This window comes from Ursus americanus, chromosome 21 (assembly GCF_024610735.1).
Source record: "Ursus americanus isolate L20-20 chromosome 21, mUrsAme1.1.p, whole genome shotgun sequence".
Classification (NCBI taxonomy): domain Eukaryota; kingdom Metazoa; phylum Chordata; class Mammalia; order Carnivora; family Ursidae; genus Ursus; species Ursus americanus.
In genome coordinates this window covers 2,905,262-2,926,747 of record NC_142147.1, presented here as the reverse complement: position 1 = coordinate 2,926,747, position 21,486 = coordinate 2,905,262, and the positions used below count along the sequence as shown (strand labels likewise).

At 52.1% G+C, this 21,486-nt stretch overlaps 1 long non-coding RNA gene across 1 annotated transcript in view; it reads right to left on the bottom strand.

The window, feature by feature from the left end:
- The window catches only part of LOC123776672 (uncharacterized), a 107,857-nt gene extending 87,309 nt beyond the window's left edge, over window positions 1-20,548 (bottom strand). Inside the window, exon 1 of the long non-coding RNA XR_006775439.2 lies at window positions 19,796-20,548. This is a non-coding gene — a long non-coding RNA (uncharacterized LOC123776672). The remainder of the gene's footprint in view (window positions 1-19,795) is intronic.
- Between the last annotated feature and the right edge of the window lie 938 nt (window positions 20,549-21,486).

The following is a 21,486-nucleotide window of genomic DNA, read 5'->3' as shown; positions in this document are numbered from 1 at the left end:
GTTGAGCAGGTTGTTCACTGCACAAGGTGCCTAACCAAGGGGGCAAGTGGGTAGCCCACACTGGGTAGTCCACAAGACTTGAACGTGGCTCAGGGTTGTATTTACCAAGGGGGAAAGCACCTTCTCCTAATATGCACAAAGATACTGTATGGGCTAGTGGCAGACAGCTTAGATCACTGGCAAAACCCCATCTTTGTGTGGTTTCTATGTCTTTTTGTTCACCAAGGCTTCCAAATGCAAAACAAAGCATTAAAAGCATGTCCTGGGGATTTGGGACATTCCCTGGAGATTAAGCATTCTTACCCTAGTGCATTAGGGCTGCATTTGCCTCATCTTTGAGCAGGGTGGTTTTGATCCTCCAGTCCCCGAGTCAAATGACTGTCTTGCAAGAATAAGACTGTCCGTCAGCTGAGCTTTACTTGCAGAGGCTTGGGGCAAAATTGGAGGCAGATAATTGGTCAGGCTAATGTGAACCCTGGGTAGCTAGCATGTTCCTTAGACCGCCAACCACACACTGGATTATCTGCATGAGTCCGAGAAGCCTGTCTGGACCCACCTTATTCTTTGGCACTCCCAAAGGTCTTTTCCTAAGAAGAGTGCCTTACATTTACACCCAAGCAGATGCGTGAAAATATTAACAGTACCTGGGTATGAATCGGATGATTTAAATAGTAGTTATGGTGGGTGGAAATACCTGGAGAAAAGAGTCAAATTTGCAAAGGGAGATGGGCTCCTTCTAAGATGGACCAGGGAAAGTTCAAGATGAGCCTAGAGCATCCCACTGTGACAGATGCAAGGAAGTGCTCCGTGAATAATGGGGACATGTCAACGTTACTAGAAGGGGCTCCCACTGGCCAAATCTAGGACAACTGGAGCAAGAGAATAAGTACTGGTAATAACAGGTTATAACCCAGAGAATAAAATAAGAATTTATAAATCTATGTTGATATACTACATGAATAGGGGGGAAGGGAAAGATCTTTCTTGTAGAACTTCCCCTACAAATTTAGAAGGAAGCATGGGATACAAAAGTAAACCCCCAGTTGGAAGCCACCCTTGTGATTCTTATTTCAGGCAAGAATTACCTCGATCTAACACTGGCAGGAGAAATACGTAAGTAGAAGGGTTTTTGCGTGGTCTCAAAGTATCTTTCTACAAGATAGTGATCATTTATAAAAAGAAACAGTAAGTTTATGGAGGAGAGGCTCCCCCTGACCCAGGTGATCAGTTACTGTCACCAGTAATGGGAAAGATGATGTCATGGGCCCCCGACATCAGGCCCGGACGAGGACACGTCACCTCCAGGGTATTCCTGCCAAAAAAATCATAAACTGAATCTAACCACAAGGAAATATTAGGCAAATGCAAATTGAGAGTCATTCAACAAAATAACGGGCCTTCCCTCTTCAAAAATGTCACATTCATAAAGGACTGGAAAAGTCTGAAGAATGTTTCAGAATAAAGGAGAGCAAAGAGACAGGACAACAGAATGTAACCTGTGATCCTGGATTAGATCTTGACCCAGAAAAAGTGTGTATTTATATATATGTAATTTATTTTCTTTGGCTGAAATGGCATTCATGGGACAACTGGTGACGTCTGAACAAGCTCTCTGAAGTAGAGGACAGTGTCACGTCAGGGTGGATTCCTCGCTTTGAGAGCTACCCTGTACTGACATAAGACAGCGTCCCTGTCCCAAGGGAACACACACTGTGATATGTAGCACTTTCTGTACTCCTTTCGTAAATATCTGAAGGTCCAAAATTATTTAAAAATAAAATGCTTATAAATCCATCCATCCATCCATCCATCCATCAATCAGGGGTTTTGCACGCTGCCTACATGCGTGTGTCCATGGCCTCCGCCCCTGGGAGGCCCCCTAGCAATCCCCTCCCAGTCCCTGGGGCGCTCTGGCCCTGACGACGCCCAACACTTCCAGGGCGCGACTCCACTTCCGTGTGTCTCAGCCCCTGCTCAACAAGACCGACGGCTTGAGGGGGGATCCAGGACATACATGTTTTGGGGGTCAAGGCGTACACAGACACTCATTCCTAGATTTGAAAAGGCTCTGGTCATCGGCATGGCCAGGCCAGTGATCTCGAATGGACAGATGCACACCTGCAGCAAGAGCGAAGCAGCAGCACCATAGTGAATCGGGTTGGACGGTCCAACCGGACCTGCAGCCCTGGGCGGCGAGGGCGGGGGGGGGGGGCTCCCTCCCTTTCCTAGCTGCTGGGCTCTGCGTGAGTGAGTCCATGAACACAAAGCCTCTCCTCAATTTCCTTCTGTGTCTGTGGGGATGCCCATCCCCACTCTCACAGCCCTCGTGGGGGTCACATGAGGTGCCTGATGAAACCGTGGGGCCCAGGCTTCCTACCACATACCAACGCTCCGGGGGTTACAGTGATCACAACTCACGTGAAGCAAAAGCAAAAGTACCCACGAACCCTGAATGCATGAGGGTGGAGGGAGTAGGAGCTCCCCAGATACTTGGCTGGCTGCCCCAGCTTAGCCCTACAGTCTTCATGGTGTTTCATTCAATTCCTTTCTCCTAACGACACCGGGCCACGGACAACAGAAGTCAACCAAGTTGGTCGAATGAGTCAGAGCCTGAGAATTGTCTGTGTCACAGCCATTGGGCCATTGTAGTTGGTTACGTTACCATATTTCTGGTGATAGCCATTGACAAAGTGAGGCTGAGGTGGGGCTGAAGGATCCAGGCCCCCGAGCTGTCGACTATGCCATGCACTGATGGGACTGCTTTCCAGCAACAAATTATTTGAACAGTCACCCAGGGACATGTCCAAAGCCACTGATGATCTCAGGTAATTGGATTTGGAGGACTGGCCGGCCTTGGCATGAGGCATGGAGTCCTGGCAGAGTCCCTCAGCCATATGGAAACAGACCAGAGGTTTCCCCTGTGACCAGATTCCTGGCGTAGTCGGTGGCTGAGATGTTGAGGGCGCAAGACCTCTTCTCTACATCACCCTGCAAAGAAGATGCCGTAATGTTTTGGGGGAAAGAACAGATCATACGGCATTTGGCTCCCTTCCTACCATCTGTTTTCTCTTTGGCTGGTTGGGAAGATGGAAATGAACACATGACACATCTTTGCTGGACGGCATGTTGCAGAGACAAAGAGACGGGGGATTTTCACAGATAATGGCTATCATCAAAGGTCATGGCAGCTCCATCCTGGGAGAAGAGCGGAGAGACATCTCCAAGCCCAGCCCTTGCTGAGTGCCCACATTTCTACGAGAGCCATCTCTGGAAACGCTCCCACCAGCCCTACAGGTGCCAGGGGCCTGACCCTGCCAGGGCCGCACAGCCATGTGCATGGCAGGCAGGATCTAATCCCAGGGACCCCATCTTCTGGGGAAACACCATCTTATCGCGTCAACCTGCAACCGCCCCATGCCCCACACTGGCTTTGAGAGCCCTCGTAACTGTGAATGAGAACTTCGAAATAGGGACCAAACCCAGGTGGGCCGCTCATCCCCTGGGAACCTCGCACCCGCTGGACCACGACACCTGCGTTTCAGTGCCTCAGCCAAGCCTGGAGCAAGGCCCACGACACAGAGAGCTGTGTCGCCATGGGAACTGCCCCCACCCCGGCCCTCAGAACTGACATTCCTGAGTGTTTCGTGAACACCGAATCAGCAACAAAGATTTCCAGACAGAGGAGCCGTGTTTCAAACCCAGTCTGAAGACCCTGAAAGTCCGGAGGGATGCTTTCCCCGCTTCAGGGAGCTTGGTCAGAAACGGAGGCACCACCAGCGTCCCTTCCCTGGTGCGCACACACTCCTGGAGCACCTGCCATGTGCTGGGGCTGCAGGGCGGGCACAGCTTGGGTAGCTTGTGCCCTCAGGAAGCTCCAAGCCTCAGAAACACTCAGAAACAGCCCGGCTGTGCGGAGTGGTGCCCCTGATAGAGTGAAAGCAAGAACGGGTTTGGCCGAAGCGTCTGGGTTTACACATGTGATGTTTGCCAATGAACCGCACTTCTGTATTTTACTACTGTTCGTAATCAAGTTTTACACTATGACACGGGGTCTTCTCACAGTTTTCCCCAGCAGACAAGGATCCGATTTACAGGATTTGGTTTGCGACCGTCTCTAAAGGTGGAGAAGGTCGTAAGTCAGCCCCTGTGGGGTGAGTTTTCTTGGTTAACGTGCCCTACCTTCCCCACCCCATGACCACACTCGGTGCCCTCCTCCCTCAGATGTTTTGATAACAGATCCCTGACTTTGTTCAGGATCTGACCCCTCTCCAGCGTCCTCACTCCCACCCCGCTGGTCTAACCCAATCAGGCTCATTCCACAGTTTGTCAGTGCTTGGTTTCCTCATGGGTATGAGACACAACTCTGGCCACTTGAGGGGGGAGGCTGTGGTGTCAGCTGGGAGCCTAGAGGGACAGGATCTCCTCCCCAGTAGAGAGACACAGGTGGAAATGGTGCCACTACTTGATATTGGGTGAGGCTGCAATATCTGAAGCTTCTGCAGCCTCTCTGTGACCATGAGGGTCTTAGCCGAGGACAAATCTAATAGGCTGAAGATGGCAGAAAGGAAGGGCAGAATGGAGGAGATAATTAACCACCCCTACAATCACCTCGAGACTAGATCCTGTGTAAGATAATTTCTCTTCTTGTTTAAGCCTTTAAGTTGTGACTTCTGCTACTGTGTGGAAGAGAATGACTCCTCCTCACCCTGATGTTTCCTTCCACATGGAAGGAGCCCGTTTATGTAAAACTCCTGGCCTTTCTGCTTTCTCAGCCAGCCCTTCCTTTCAGGGTGGGTGAAGCTGGAGAAAGGAGCTGGAAATGTGTAGCCCTGCCCCTCCACCTCCTCTTTCCCTTGGGAGGAAGCTGTGCACAGGAAGCAGGCATTCCATTCTGATCCTTCACACTGGAAGGGTTACAGGGACAGGTCCCTGTGAGGGGAGGTCCGTATTGGTCCAGGGCTGCCTGGGATGGGGGAGACAGATTTGCCTAAATCTGAGACTGAATATTGGAGCATACCTTTACCTGCAGATACACGGCTGACTGTACCTCACCAGCATTGTTCAAGAAAAGAGGCTCTCCTCTTGTTTTATTCTCAATGGGTTAACGACTCATTGGGGGGTTGTGCGCCATGCCCCCATCCCTATCTGCACCTGAGCACGGGATCTGATCCTGTCCTGGATTTGGGCCTGGCTGCGAGCCCCAAGGCTGGCTTCTTAGAGATTCGAGGTGGTGATCATCGGGCCTTGGTTGTGTTTGAGCTCACATGTGCTCTTGTATTTGGAAAGAGTCTCCCGGACAGGCAGCGATGGCGGGTGGGGGGGGTCATTTGGAAGGGCAGGATCCAAGCACTGCTGCATTTCTGTCCCATCTAATTCAGTGACAATTTCACCCACAGCTCGATCTCCCTTTGCCCGCATGCTTCCTCCCACTCAAGCAGCCTCCCAGGGTCAGTGGAGGTGGCCATGTGGGTAGGCTCTGTTGGCACAGCTGGTTGGCCACAGGCCGTGAAATCAGATGTTCTCAGGAGGCCATGATGTAGGAGACACAGAGGGGCAATCAGGTGGTGGTGGGCATGCGGCCTGAAAGGCTGAGCATGGAGATGGTGATGGGACACGCTGGGACACGTGGCAGCCAAGGTCATGAGCAAACGAGGTTTGTGAACAAGAAGGCAGTTAAGAGAGTGGAGAGGAGTCCTTCACAGGGAGTGGCAGTGACAGCAGAAGCTGAGCTTCCTCTGATGGTCAACATCAAGTGACAGAGACCAGGTACTTCCCTGCATCAGAAACAATAAAAAAACATCGGAGGATGTAGGAGCCATGAAACGATGGTGTTTGAGAGCCTGGCCGCCAGGCAGGGAAGAACGGTGGAGTCCTGCCACGGCCTGTCCTGTGGCAGGACTGGGGTCTGGACACAGCACAGCTGCTGGGCTCCCTCCGCTGAGGACAGGGACAGACAGGCTGTGGTCTCTGACGGTGTCTGCTGTGGTGGATATTCTCCATCGGTCCCTGCAGGTCGGCGCTCCAGCCTCTCCACCTGCTCTGCAACCCGGAAGCCGGGCTGAGGGCTGAATGGAGGAGGAGAGCTTCCCGCGGCCCAGCGCCCGCTCCCCTGCCCTGAGTGGTGACACCCCACGGCCCTCCAGTACTGCACTCCTCACTACCTCCCCACGCCCTGTCCCCAGCTGTAGAAGTCGTCCTTTCATCCAGCTCCCCTCCCGTTTCCCAGCTCGATGGGCACCATTCCCGTCCCCCCAGAAGCCTGACCATGCACGCCCTTCCCCTTGCTATTTGGGGAGCACTTCAAAATTAACTTCTCCAAGTACAAGAAGATCGTATTTGCGGTAGAGCTCACAAACCTGAAATCCCCCGGAAGCTGGCGTCCGTGGGGAATTACCGCACCAGCTCAGAGGCGCTACTGTTCGTTAGCATCAGGCCAGCCTCGTCTGGGAGGCCAGCACGGCCTGAAGCTGGCGGCGCCGGGGAAGGGCTATTGTACTCCAGGACCTTGGGCAGGCCCCTCGATCTCTGGCGTCTTTAAGGTCCTTTGAGAAATGTGACGTGGTCTGGAGTCCCCACCAATGAAAAAATGCATGTAAAGGCCCTTGCCACAGCAAACCTGGCTCCATGCTGGGTGCCCTCCTCCGAGGTTATTTTTGGGTGTCGGTGCGCGTACGTGAGCGTGTTTGGCCAGGCGTTTCCTGGAGGTGTTTGTGTGTCCGCGCAAGCTGGGGTGGCGGAGTGTCGGGGCAGTGTGCTGTGGGGGAAAGACAATTCCACGTGGACCCTATTTTTGTACTGTTCTCCCTGAAATAGAACGGCACAACCCTGTCCAATGTGCATCCCAGAGGCTTCACCTTCCAGAGCACGCTGGCTGGGCCGTGAAGGAAGGACTTGCCTTGCCCCTGGCTTCCTTCGCAGGTTTCCTCAGACCCCGCTCGGGGAATGCCGGCTTGGCAGGAAGACGCACACGGCCAAGGTCTTCAGAGCCTCCACTGTCTGGCCGCGAGCCCCTCGTCAGTCCTCCTCAGTGACCAGATGGGACCTGGACTCACAGACTCACAGAAGCTGCATGGTATCTGCTTTTGCTCAGCGGAGCCATCCCTTAGACCTGCCTCCTCAGAGTGCGTGGGGACCGGCTGGGAGAGGGTGTGTCCTGCCCGTGGTGTGCAGGGGCCCATTTCGGCTCACGCCTGTCACTCTAAAGAGCAGCAGGGTGGAAGGTGTCTGCCTTCAAGCCTCGTGTCAGCCCCTAACTAGCTGTAAACTGGGTGCACACTTGCGATCTGGGAAGTGACTGCATATATGGCTTCCTGACTATAAACAAGACACCCAGGTAAATTTGAATTGCAATGAAACGATGGATGTCTTTTTTGGTATAGCATGGGACATACTTTTATAAAAACAGTTTGCTGGGGCACCTGGCTGGCTCAGTCAGTTAAGTGTCGGGTCATGATCTCAGGGTCGTGAGATCGAGCCCTTCGTCAGGCTTCACACTGGAAGCAGAACCTGCTTAATATTCCCCCTCTCCCTCTGCCCTTCCCCCCACAAATAAAAAACGGGAAAATCTTTTTTTAAAAAACTGGTTTTTTGTTTATCTAAAATTCAAATTTACCTGGGCACCCTGCATTTTTCCTGGCTGTACCTGCAACCCCACACAGCTGGCACACTGTAGGTACACAGCCAGAGCGCTCTTCCCTATGATGATTCATTCAACAAACACTCACCACGAGTCTACTGTGGGCCAGGTTCTGGGGACAGAGCGGGGGAACAAGACAGGATCCATTTCCTGTGGCTGCTGAAACAAATACCATGGATTTAGTGGTTTAAATCATACACATATTCTCTTATAGTCTGGAGACTGGAAATCTGGCCTGGGTCTTGCCGGGCTAAAACCACGGTGTTTCCAGGGCTGGTTCCTTCAGGAGGGTCTAGGAGAGAATCTGTTTTCTGGCCATCTCCAGCTTCTGGAGGCACTGCATCCTGGCTCCCGGCCTGTCCACCACCTTCAGCGAGAGCCGGTCCAGCCCCCTTGTCCTGCCATAACTGTCCTCTTCTTCCACTTGAAGGACCCTGTGGTTACCTCAGGCACACCAAATAATCTGGCATAATCTCCCAGTTTAAAGTCAGCTGAATACACGTATTGCATGGAGCACTGGGTGTTATACGCAAACAATGAATCATGGAACACTACGTTAAAAACTCATGATGTACTACATGGTGACTAACATAACATAATAAAAAAATTAAAATTAAAAAAAAATAAAGTCAGCTGAATAGCAAGCATCCTTAATTCCATACACAACCCTAGCCGCCCTGTTGCATGGAGTGCATCTTCACAGGCTCTGGAGACGAGTGCATGAACGTCTCTGAGGGGTCTTCATTCCGCTAACACTCTCTGGTCTCGGAAGGCTCACGTCTGGTGGGAGGTGGGGGCGGGGGAGAGGCAGGCCATAAACAAGTTCACAACAAATCAATGTGTTTTACGAACAGCGCAGGGTCCCTCACTCCTCGTCCTGTGCGTGCCCAGGGGCATCTGGAGTGAGCTTGGCTTGTAGGTAACAGAGTCAAAATCTGAACTCGAGACGCAGACTGAACAAAGACGTGCAAGTCTACAAACGATAAAGCAATGCACCTGGCTGGACTTACTGAAGCTGGGCACAAGCCTCGCCAGGAAGCCCGCCTCCAGGCGTAGACCCAGGGAGAACGAGTGTGTACGCCCACCACGACAAGACATGCGCTGGAACAGCCAGGCCGCACGGTTTGTAAAAGCCAATGACTAGAACTGCCTAAATACCTTTCAACAGCTGAATGAACAATTTTGGCTGGTGACACAATATTGTGCAAACACAAGAATGAACACATCTTGCTGCACACAGCAACATGGAGGACAAACATAATGCTAAAATAACACGGAGCCAAAGAAGCCAGCATCGACGCCTGTTCCAACAGGTGACACGGATCTGCACTCATGCAGTGTGGATGTGAGGCTGTGTCCGCGTGGCTGAGCTGTGGCCACTTGGCCCTGCATGGTTCGGGGTTGGCAGGAAGTGGGGTGTGCACTCCAGCTCGAAGGACTCTGAGAACCAGCACAGAGCTGCTGGCCGGTCATACCCGGTTCTGCTTCCTCCCTGCCCTTCCCACCGGCCAGCCTCGCTGACCACCAGTGACCCCTGGACCACCAGTCACAGAAGTAACTCTCCTCCATAGCCCCCTCCACTCACTCCTGTGTGGGGTTCCCATCTGACGACCCATGTGCCAGCCCGCTTTCCCAATTTCTCCCACAAGCCACATTGGTCCACTGCACCAAGGCTTCTGGAAGGCTGGGCAGGGCTTGTCTCTAACCCTACCCAACCCCTCCCACAGTCACATTCGGTCTAATCCCTGTAATAAATCTGTTATTTCACATCACTCATGGTAGTTCTACCTCCCCAACTGTATCAGGCCTGATAAGCCTTATCAGGAGGCAAGAGAGTGGGAGGCCCGGCAGGAAGGGGCACTCGGGGGCTCCGGGGGCAGCAGGGGATGGTCCCAGGGCTTTGTTTATTTTGGGAAAATTCATCAAGCTGCATACCTGTGATCTGTGCGCTTTTCTGGACATTTCAATATGTACTTTTCTTATGGGTGTTTTAAAGTGTTCCTACCATAGTTATCTTCTATCATGACACTTAGTTCCCCAGTTCCCAAAGCAGATGCAAAAGGCACATGGTGTCACTTGGTGGGTCTGCCAGGCTCCTGGGTCCAAAAGAAGGGACAGGGAGTGCCTTATCTTCTTGTGTGCATTCCCAGGCCCTGGCCGGCTCCCAGCCCAGGGCAGGGTTCAGTAAAGGTCTACTCTGCCAGTAACGGGCACAGAGCCCCTGGGAACCAGGACCTGGGAGGGTCTGGGAGGAGGGACACAGAGAGGTCCCCTTCTCTCCTGAAGCTGCATTTTGCAGGGAGAGAGACATCCCGAGTGAGTCCTTTGCATGTTAATAGTCTCTTATCTCAGGGGCTTTGCTCCAGAATCGAAGAGAACTCATAAACCTCCTGAGGGACATTTTATGTGCTTTCCCACCAGCTCATACAGGGACTCTGGGAAAGACCTTTGCATTGTGACTGAATGAGATGCGGTTCCTCCAGGGACCAGGAGGCAGGCCTGGGCTCAGACATAATTCAGCCCCTGAGGTCTCAGCCTCCTGCTAAGCAATGGCTTTTATCCATTCAACAGTTACTAAAAGAGGCTTGCTGGGGGTCAAGTGCTGGCAAAGTAAGAGACACAAATCTGCCCTCCCGCAGCTTTCTCTCTACGGAGGGAACAGAATGGGCTCCTCTGAAAGTTATAGATCTCTATTTGTATATTTTATACACATTTGTTATGAATCATTTGAATTACAGCAAATAACTATGAATAAAATGTTATTTATAACTTATGTAATATATAGTTTATTATACATAGACATGTATTATGTATTGATAACCATATTTATAAAATATATACAATGTCTATTTGTAATTATGACTTATAAATATAATAATTAAATATATAACTATAAAATTATACTTATATCCATTAAAATATGGATATGTAACATTTATAATTAATAATGATATAATTGATATATCTAATTTATATACTGTATATAACATAATATCTACTTATTTATGTGCAACATAGAAATAAATGTATTTGTGTAGAAATATATTTAAATATAATATATATTTTTTTAAATGTCCATTTTGCCCTCTACTCCCTATCCTTTTGCAAATGCAAATTTTACCTGGTTGAAGCCAAAGGACACACACTTTGGGGGCTCCATACCCTCATACTGGTGGTCAGGAGTGGGTGGCCCATGCAGCAGGAAGATGGGGTGTGGGGGCCTGGGAGACTCAGGCCTGGACTTCCAGTAGGAGCTCATAGCTGCAGCCAGGCCACAGGGGTTAGGAAAAGCCCCGTGGGGGGCATGTAGCCCAGGTGCTACGCCCCATCCCCAGCAGGAGGCCAGGCCGGGACATGGAATCAGCACCTCTGGTTGGGAACCTGTGGGGACAGCACTGAGGAATCCTGCTGCCCAGGCCTGGCTGTGCTTCCAGACCTTCCCTCATGTTCCCATGGTTGAAAGGTGTTCCCCGAGAGCCCAAGGCCACGACTGCCCTCACCCGACCCCTAAGCCCCCTAAACTTGTTTCTTCCCAAGTCTTCCCCATTGTAGCTGATAGGCAACATCTTCTTCCATGCTCTGGTCAAAAACCTTTGGGTCATTCTTCTCTTCCCTCCTCCTTGTCTCTCCTCCCACTCAGGCTCCCTGTCTCCCCCCACCCGCGCCATACATCCTCCCTGGTTCCCTTCAGGCGGAGCCCCAAACCCTGCTATCCCCACCTGGATTATCACAACAGCCCTCAACATGCCTCCCTGCTTGCACATTGCCCACCACCAGTGAATTCTCACACAAGAGACAACCGGATTCTTTAGACCCCACTCGGCACGATCCAAACTCCTTAAAATGGTCTGGCCCCATGAGCTGGCCCTTGCCCTCCCGGGCCCCATCTGTCCCCCCACATACACTTTCTCCTTACACTCAAGCCTCCTTGCTGTCCCCACCCATGGAGCCATCTCTGTACCTGCTCTTCACAAGGAGTGCAGAGACCCGGGCACCAGAGACCATCCCTTCCCGATCAAATGACACCTGATCAGAGCCCACAGAACAGTCCTATTTAACTAGAATCATACACACTCCTTACCCTGTTCATGCTGCTTGATTTTACTTCGGAGCACCCAATGCCTGTGCGTGCTGTACCTTTTATCCTGTGTTCATTTATCGTCTGTCTTACCACACTGGAATACAACCCTCCTAGAGACAGGGTTCTTAATGGCGTCTCCAGCGCATACAGCAGAGCCTGGGACTCTGTAGGTGCTCACAAGTATTTGTTGAATGAATGCATGGAAGGACGGATAGGTAGGTGGGTGGATGGAGGGATGCATGGATGGAGGGATGCATGTGTGGATGGATGGATATGTGGATGGATGGGTGCATGGATGGATGGATGGATGCCTGGAAGGATGGATGGATTGATGGATGGATGGATGAGTGGATGAGCGGATGGATGGATGAGTGGATGAGCGGATGGATGCATGGATGGATGCATGGAAGGATGGGTGGACAGATGGATGCATGGATGAATGGAAAGATGGATGCGTGGATGGGTGGATGGATGGATGGATGGATGGATGGATGTGTGGATGGATGGATGGATGGATGGATGGATGGATGGATGGATGGATGTGTGGATGGATGTGTGGATGGATGTGTGGATGGATGGATGGATGGATGGATGGATGGATGGATGGATGGATGGACAGATGGATGTGTGGATGGATGGATAGATGGATGGACAGAAGGATATGTGGATGGATGGACAGATGGACGTATGGACTCATGGATGGAAGGATGGATGGAAGGATGGATGAATGGGTGGATGGATGTGTGGATGATGGATGCATGGGTGGATGGATAGATGTGTGGATGGATGGAAGGATGGATGTGTGGATGGACAGATGGATGGACAGAAGGATATGTGGATGGATGAACAGACGGACAGATGGACACATGGATGGAAGGATGGATGGATGGATAGATGGATGGATAGGTGGATGGTTGGGTGGGGGTGTGGGTGAGTGGATGGATGGATGGATGGATGGATGGATGGATAGAAGGCTGGATGGATGGATGGGTGGATGGAGGGATGGAAGGATGGATAGATGAATCATCCTCTTCCTGCCTCTCCCTCCCTCCACTCTGCTGTCAGCTCACACTCTGGGCCGGTCCCTGCCCCTTCCGACAACCGTGAATAGGCATTCTCCTGGGAAATGTGTTTTCCTGTCAGGTTTCCCGCTGCTAATGTCGCTGAGACAAAAGGTCCCCAGCACACACTGGCTGGCCTTTGCAGCACACAGCTTCATGCACAGGACCTGAGAATAGCAAATGCCGCCCAGCACCCCAGGATTCTTTACAACTTTATCTGTTTCTGCACCCACTCCTGATCTGAAACAAGCCAAATGCTGAATCTTTGCAAAGACTTTTTCAGTAAGGATGGACTGTAGGAAGCTCTCCGAAGCATTCACTGGAGAAGAATCCAGAAGCTGAGCCATCCACCCTCCCTGGGTATCTCCTCACTCCCTGCATCCCTCCAGTGCCTCTCCCTGTCCGTGGAGATGCACCTGGCCTGCTGGGCCAGCTGTCGTCTGGGGATCCCTACACACAAATCCTATATACCTTCCAGGGAGTCCCAGGGTGGGAAGTGGGACGAAAGCAGACTTCAGAGCAGATGCCACCTGGGCCCAGCAGGCTCAGAAAGCTAGGGGTCATATAGGCCGAGGGCAGGGGGCATGCTGGCCAGCCAATTAGCACCCACCCACTTGACTGAACTACCCCCAGAAGACAGTTTTGCCCTTCGCTCCTCCTGCTGACCCTCCAGGCTCTGCCAGGTGCCCACTTTCACCACGCTGGGGGGCTCCAAGTGGCCACAGTGTTGAATCTCTTTTCTGGACAGTCTGAAGAAGCCCCTCTTCTTCAGTGCCCTGAACTAATTCTGCAAACTTTTAGGAATTCTGGAAGCATCCTGACATTGCGGGGAGAGAGCCCATGGGAAGACAGGGCTGGGAAAGAAATGATAAACACCGAACCCACCCTCAGGTTGATGTGCTGAGGCCACGGGAACAACGCCTGACCCCTGTCTGTCTGTCACGGGCAGAGACAAAGCCCCCACCCCCAGCCATGTTTGCGTGGGGGTCCCTTTGCTCACTGACGAGGGTCCATCATCCCGTGTTTGGCAGGCTGGGCCCGGAGCCTGTGTGGCTGTGAGGCTGGGACAAACTCTCTCCTCTGGGTGCCTGGGATTTTCCCACCTCCAAGGGGGGTGGTGACAGCAATGCCACTTCATAAGCTCCTGGTGAGGATGAAGCCAGTACAGTGACATCAAGCTCTCGGCGTGGCACTGGGCCAGCCCAGGGACTGTTGGCTGTTGTTGTACGTACTACGATGCCACTCGCCTGGCTGCACACAAACACTGAGACACTAACCAAGTCCTGGGCACACGGCTGCGGTTGAATCTTCCCTGACGGTTGTCCTGGAAAATGAAGCCCTGGCTTTTGCTCTCCCATTCCCCCTCCACCCTCCAGAGTCTCCCCCACAGCCAGGCCTTCAGAATCATGTCCTCCTACCATTTTGCCACCCATGCAGCCTGCCTCCCCGCTGTCTGCACCCCCGCCAGCCTGTATCACCCCTCCTGGTAGGGGCCATCTGGCTGAGCATGTCCTTCAGACTGTGCCCCCCCCACAGCTGCTCTGGCCCTCCTGGCATGCAGCCCCCAAGGGAAGGCAGCACTCCTCCTTAGACAGCAGGAGCCCTCTCTAACGGGCCCACAGGCTGGGCTCGGATCTGCTCGGGGTGGAGGCTGCCGGCTTCTCTAATACTTCCAAACCTCAGATATCATTCCTGAGTCTGCCCTGGTGGATTTGGGGTAGGAATTCATTCACTCACTTATTCCTTCAGTGATGGCTGATGTTCTCTACTGTTTCGAGCAGGATAAAAGCATTGAGCTTATGACAAACACATAAAACCAAAAATGCCCCAAAATGCTAATTCTGGGGAATGGAACTGGGGATGAGTTGGAGTAAAGCAGCATGTCAGTGTTTTCCATGAAAAAGTTTTTGGGATTATTTGATCCTCCTTAATTACGTGCATTTGTTATATCAGGGAAAACAGAAACATAAATGGAATTATGTCAATCCCTTTCTGAAGACCCTCCCATGACACAGAAACTCACAGAACCTGACCCCAGCCCTTCCTACAGACTCGGAGCCACGCAGCTCTGACCCTGCCTCCCTCTGCAGCCCCACTCAACATGAGAGGTCCTTTCCTGCCACAGGGCCTTGGCACGCACGATTCCCACCTTCTGAGTGCTCTCAGTCTGGCTTTTGCTTGGGACTTAGATTAAATTCCATCAGACCTTCTAAATTCAATTACATATTTGTGTGGTTCTTTGACTCCATACTCCCCCTGACTGACTCCAAGTTCCCGGGCCACAGGCACCACATGTTTTCACACATGGATGTACACCAGCCCCCAGCACAGTTCTGCGTCATGTTGGTTCTTGCTGGATACAACAAAGTCATAGCGATTCACCCGTCTCTCTCACACACACAGTGCCAATGCCTTTCCCATTTAATAAACTGTAGGTAAAAACCAATGTCCTCTCCATGGGCCTCTGAGCAGCGACAGGGGTCAGGGAACTTGACCTGTGCATAGACTTGAGCAGATGTGAGTAATAGGAAGAAAAAGGTCTCTGGCAAACCACTTCCCTGATGTCTGGCCACAGCGACTAAAAGCCCACCGTGAAAGCCACTCCTCTGGACTCAGGACAGGCCCATGTGAAAACGATCATGAGATCAGATGAGGCAGTGCCCATGGCAATACACCAGGCCGGGCGGCTTCCCCACCATCCACCAGACGGCCACCTGCCCAGGCACACTGAGCGCACTTCATCCTCGCCACCAGGGGGCGCACGGGAGTCCAGTCCAGGCACCTGGAGACCAGGTTGGGGAGACACTCTGTGCTCTAATCGGTTTCATCCCAAACAACGGAAAAATTAGGTAAAACTTACAAACAGAAAAGAATCCCCGGATTCCTTCACCTCAGCCCGAGAGCTGGGTCTGCAACGGGTCCTGGGAAGATAGGGATTTTTTTTGTCACGAGCCTTAGCTGATTCTGACAGTGTGGGTCCATGGACTGGTGGTCTGTTGGTCTGGGTTCGCCCACAAAACACGGCGGAGAAACCCAGTCCCACCCACTGTGAACCACGAGGGACGAGGGCAACCACGACCAGCCCTGATGTGTGGCTTCGTTTCTATCTTTGGGCCCCGTACGCACCGGCAGGGGCAGGCAGAGGGTTCCGAGTGGAAGAGAAGAAACACAAGGGAGCGGTGGAGGGGCAGAGGCTGCTGGGTCTGCGGATGCCCACACCCAACATGGGAATGTCTGCTTTCCCCCCTTTTTCTGCATTCCTTTGTTGAGGATTTTTCAGTTCGACTCAGGTGCAGACGGCTGAGTTCATCACAGCCATCAGCTGCTGGCGTGTCATTTTCCCCCTGGTCCTAGTGACCCCACGCCCCCGCCCTCGCCCTTGCTTTATTTCTCCAGTCCCCTCTCGCCACATACACAACGGTTCCTTGTGTCTGTGTGTCCTTGCATCCATGTGTCCTTGCACAAGGCTTTGTGTACAAACAGTCGGCATCAGTGGTCCTGTGTTAAATCCATCATTCTCCTTTACCTTCCCCCCTGAGCACAGTATTAAGATCTATCTGTGGTGTTGGGTGGACCCAAACTGTTGTCCCGAACCCGTGCCCATGTGGTGGGCACCCCAGCTGTACTGTCCACTGTTCCAGGAATAGATGCCTGCTTCTCACCAACATCAACGACACTTGGGTGGGCATCTCTGTCCTTGTCCTGCACGGACCTGGGTGGGTATCCTGCCGGATACTTACCCAGGCTGGGGCGTGGTGGGCTCCTGGTGCACGTGAACACTTGGCTTGTCTACTAACTAGTCAGAGCTTTACTTTCCCTCAACTGTAGGGGGAGAAATAATAAATGCAAGTATTGTATGATGCACATGCTGTCAGGGCCAAACTGTGGGAAAGTAATTTCAAGGTTGGACACCATGACTCAGTGCGTCTAGGAAATCCATGGTACCACGTCTGTTCTGTACGCCGTTGGCTTTCATCAAAAGCTTCTAAAGCCAAACATGAAGACACCCTCTGTGTCAGTAGATGCAGGAGAAGAGTGAGGAACTCCCAAAGTGCAGTCCCGGAACACGACCCAGAGCTCATTAGAGAGGCAGGACTCAGACCCCACCCAGACCCAGGACCAGAGACTGTGAGGCTGGAATCTGTGGTTGAGCGACGTCCCCAGGGGATTCTCAGGCAAGTTCATGTTCACGAACAAATGAAGATAAAGCCAAGAGAGCTCGAGCAAGCCAGAGAGAAAGCAGGGATAGATGTGTGGATGAGAGAGAGAGAGAGAGACAATGAAAGAGAAAGACGACAGTCAGTCAGACAGGCAGACAGACAGACAGGCTGACCCTGGCTTTGGCGAGTCACAGAACACAGAATCACCAGCGTGAAACTCCCTGCAGAGAGCGTTTCATGGTGTATTTATTAACTGGTGAGAAGACCTCAGAGCCCTGGGAGGAGGGGGCAGGAGGCACTGAGCGGATGGGACCAAGCTACTGCTGGTCCGCCCCAAACAGAGCCCAGCTTTCAGTCAGTTTACACAGGTCACATCTTGGGAAGGTCTCCATAGAAAATAAGACCCCAGGATGAGACAAATCTGGAAACTCCTGGCTAGTCCAGTCTTCCCTTATTTCACAGATGTGGAAGCTCAGAGAGGTGGAGTGCCTCCCCCAAGGTCACACAGCGATGCAGTGGCAGAGCCAGGCTTAGGTCCTCTTCATCCAGGACTTCCTGTGTGACATGCTCAGCCCCAAGCGTGGAAAAGAGAGTTCTGGAAGCATTCGCAGAGCCGTTGGGGCAATTCCACGAGGATCTGCCATGATCCTTAGCAGCCCGATGTGACAGATGAAGAGGTAGGTGAGGTACCTCTCTCAAGGATGTGGAGGGAGACTGCCGGGCCCCACTCAGTTCCCCCCCACCCCCAGAATCGCAGAAAGCCAAACCCGCACACAGCTGGCGGCTGCAGCTTCCCGGCCAAGTTCGTTTTGACATTACAAGACAAAAAGCACAAACGTGTTCCAATGGGACAGGCTGTTACCGCGGTGCCATTCATCGGGGTTTACGATTTTCCTGGAGCCTCTCGGCCGGGCGATGCCAGAGAACGAGCCAGAAAAAGAAAATTCTTAGGTGACGTAAATGCAGTCAAGACACTTGCGAGCGAGCGGCATGCACTTTTCCTGCCCCGGGAAGGGGTGGGGTGTGGGGAATGGAGCCATCTTAGAGCCAAATAGAGAAAGAGAAAACAAAAAAAGCCTGGTGCCTGTGAACTCACTTCATCCTACAGGACTGCTATACATCTGTGCCTTTGTGTTTGAGCAGAATGCCTTTGGCTTGATCAATACTCCCTGTAATTAACAAAGGACACCTATTAAGTCATTAGAGCGGAGGTCGCCCAAGACGGCCCTGGATGGTCAGGACTTTAACTATATTAGTTTCTTTCCAGATACGAGTTATTCTGGGGGAGCCAGGCTTGCCAGAGAAGAAGATGGTAAGATCAGATGCCCTCGTGCACTGCCACACATCCAATTAGGGGTTCACGCAGACGGGGCTCCAATCACAGTCCAGACACAGCCGGGCCACGGGGATTTGTTTTCAAGCCAGAGGAGAGCTTGAGATGCCCGAAGCCCAGCCTGAGGGCCTGGGTGACCAGCTCATGCCTGTGGGCCTGGGACTGCCCGGGCTTTAGCACCCCAGGTCGTGCATCTCAGGAGCCTCCTGAGAACTTGGAGAAGGAAGTTGGCCTTTGCATGCTCTTTGGGGCGTTAGGTAAAGTGGGTGCATTCTGATGAGAGAAAGAAGACACTGTGCTCTTTCTCCAGCAGGACAAGCTGCACTTGGTGCCCAGCCTTGGGTCCCTCTCCTGGCAGTCACCCGAAACATTCTTCCAGGCAAAAGGAAAGGGAAGGAGGGGAAGATGGTGTGAGCAACAGCTGGTCCCTGGGGACGCGCGTGTAGTTCCGGGGGGCAGTGAGTCCCTGTAGAAGGTGTCTGTAGTGGCTTCTCCCAGCAACCATGACACCAGCACTGCTCAGGGGACGGACATCTAAAGAGCAAAGTCATTCTTTCTCTCCTCCCCCGTGTTTGTGCAATACCAGCCAGAATCGGCGACCCTTTATTAAAAACACCTGGCCATTAAGAGGCTGTGCCCCACGGCGACAGAGAAACCCGGATGGTAGGTGGTTTCTACTGTGGGACTGGGGTGTTCCAGATGGGGACAGCCCCGGTGAGGCCAGAACCAGCCTGCCTCTGCCCCTCATCCCTAAAATGGTTCCTGTCTTGTCCCTCAAGGCGTCGTGGGGACAGTGGAACTTCCACAGTGTTTAGAAGATGGTCTAGCTCATTGGAAATGTTGAGAGGTGACACATGGGGAGGCTCCGTGTCCTGGGCTTTAACGGGCAACACGTGGTCCCATGGGCCACAACCTGGGGCTGCGGAGAATGTACCTACAAACACTTTAGGGGCTGCGACGACTGGATTGGGACTGAGCTCATGTTAAAGGCCTGGTTCTTCAGTCTTACACTGTAAAGGCAATCACAGGGGCCATCTTTCTACTCAGAACCACTCGAGACACATCCTGCCCTAGATCAGTGACGGAAGGTAAGCCCCTCCCCCTCTTTCTCCCTCATAAAGCAACCCACAGGAATTCATGGGGTGCTGGTAATAATGATGATAATGAATATTTAAATACACGAGTGCTTGCTATTTGCCAACCAAACCCACAGTGTCTGAAGGCACTGCTTCATCTCACCTTCATGCCATTTTATACTGTTTTTCTTTTATTGTTGTAAAGCACATATAACCTAAAATTTGCCACTTTAGCCATTTTTAAGTGTCAGTTCAGGGACATGAAGTACATTCAACCATCACCACCATCCACTTCCAGAACTTTCTCATCTGCCCTAACTGGAGCGCCGGCCCCATGAAACACCAGCTCCCCACCCCTGCCATCTCCCCCGTCTCTGTGGATCTGACTCCTCCGGGGGCCTCGTGTGAGTGGAACCTCGTGGTGTTGGTCCTGTTGTGATGGGCTTACCTCACTCTGCAGCATCCTCAAGGTCCGTCCGAGCTGTGGCAGGTGTCAGAATGTCCTTCTTGTTTAAGGCTGAGTAATATTCCATCGTCGGTCGGTGCCACATTCTGTCTGTGCATCTGCTACTGGACAGCTGGGTGCTTCTCCTTACTTCCCATTCTCGGAGGCCTAACTAAAGGAAACATTTCTCCATGGTTTTTGCTGTTGCTGCTGTTCTCCACCAGCGTCCACCTTTCTTAGAATTCAGGCTGACGTCTGACACCTCCATGTCTCGTTTGTACAGAAGACCTGCCATTTCTGGGGTTCAGGGCAAGAGGTTCTTGTGTTTTTCTGAGGCCATGGTGGGAGGGAGACCCCCATCCTGACCCCACTCTCCTCAGCCAACAGGAAGCTCAGAAATGCACAACTGCCCTCACCAGCCCACCCCAGCAGTCATGGAAAATGCTGGAATCAGACCTCGTGGGTCCCAGCTGGATTCTTCTTGCAGGAGTTCAACAGACCCCAAATCCTGATCCTCTGGACCCAAGAAGGACCTGTCTGTCCCACAGACCCTGTCTTGTCTACCAGCCACGCCCCCAAGGAAACCCTCTTCTCTCCCTGCTCTGTGCTGGGAATGCTTTGATGGGCTTTGCTCCGTCTGACCATTCCCAGATTGTCAGCGTTTAGAAGTTTCTCCAAAGATTTTCATTCATAAACAATCAGCAGAAGCCCATCAAAAGCCAGGAACAATTTCTCCCTCGGCCCCCGCTCCTGTGAGCTGACATTACAGCCCTCCTCCCCAGCATAAACAGAGCTGATCACTTTATACCCTTTGTGTATTGTTTCTTAATACGAGGGAGGGAGACAGCGAACCGGTAGTCGTGCAAACGATTGCCTAACATAAACTGACAGCTTGCGTTAGAGTGTTTAGCTTCAGGAACTGTGAAAATGGTCACAGCCTAGTAATTAACTCACATTTACTTAACCCCGACATTTGCTCTGTTATTATTGGTACTTTTAATCAAGGAAACAAGACTCATTCTGCTGGAGGATGATTTGATCTGATCCATGCCCATTGATTTTCGGCTGACCCAGCTCACGCCCTCACCCCCAATGCCCCTGGCTGGCCCCTCCCCACCGGCTCCAGCACGAGCAGCACCCCCTCGGCTGGGCTCTGGGGCCGCGGCAGACAGGGCTCAGGCCGGGCTGGGGACACACTTTCAAAAGAAACAGCGAGTTTTTACCTTTTTGCCAACAGTTCTGTAGGCAACATTTGTTTTTTATTTTCCTTTTTTTTTTTCATTAAATCACTTTTATAAACTCCTCAAAAGTTTCAGTTTATTCAGTGACAATTAGTTTATGGCATTTCTGAAGTGGATTTAGTTCGAGTGATAAAATTACAAGCCAAAATTGCAACCATAATGGAAAATCCTGGTTCATGTTTGGCCTTTGAGACCACAACTGAAAGATTACTGGCTGGTGCCAACGAGCAGGAAGAAGTAGCAATCACAGAACATTCCTGTCCACATGCGGCGGGATCCCGGGCTCTGCCGTAAGGACGCGCTGCACCCCCGGCCGGAGGCCACCGCCGTTAATGGTGGGACGGGGAAAGCGGATCTGCCCTCGCCTGACAGGTGGAAGGAGCATGGGGAGGGGCTGGCAGATTTGCCTCCTTTTGCCCTGAAACATGTTCTCTCTTTCTTAAACTCCAGAGC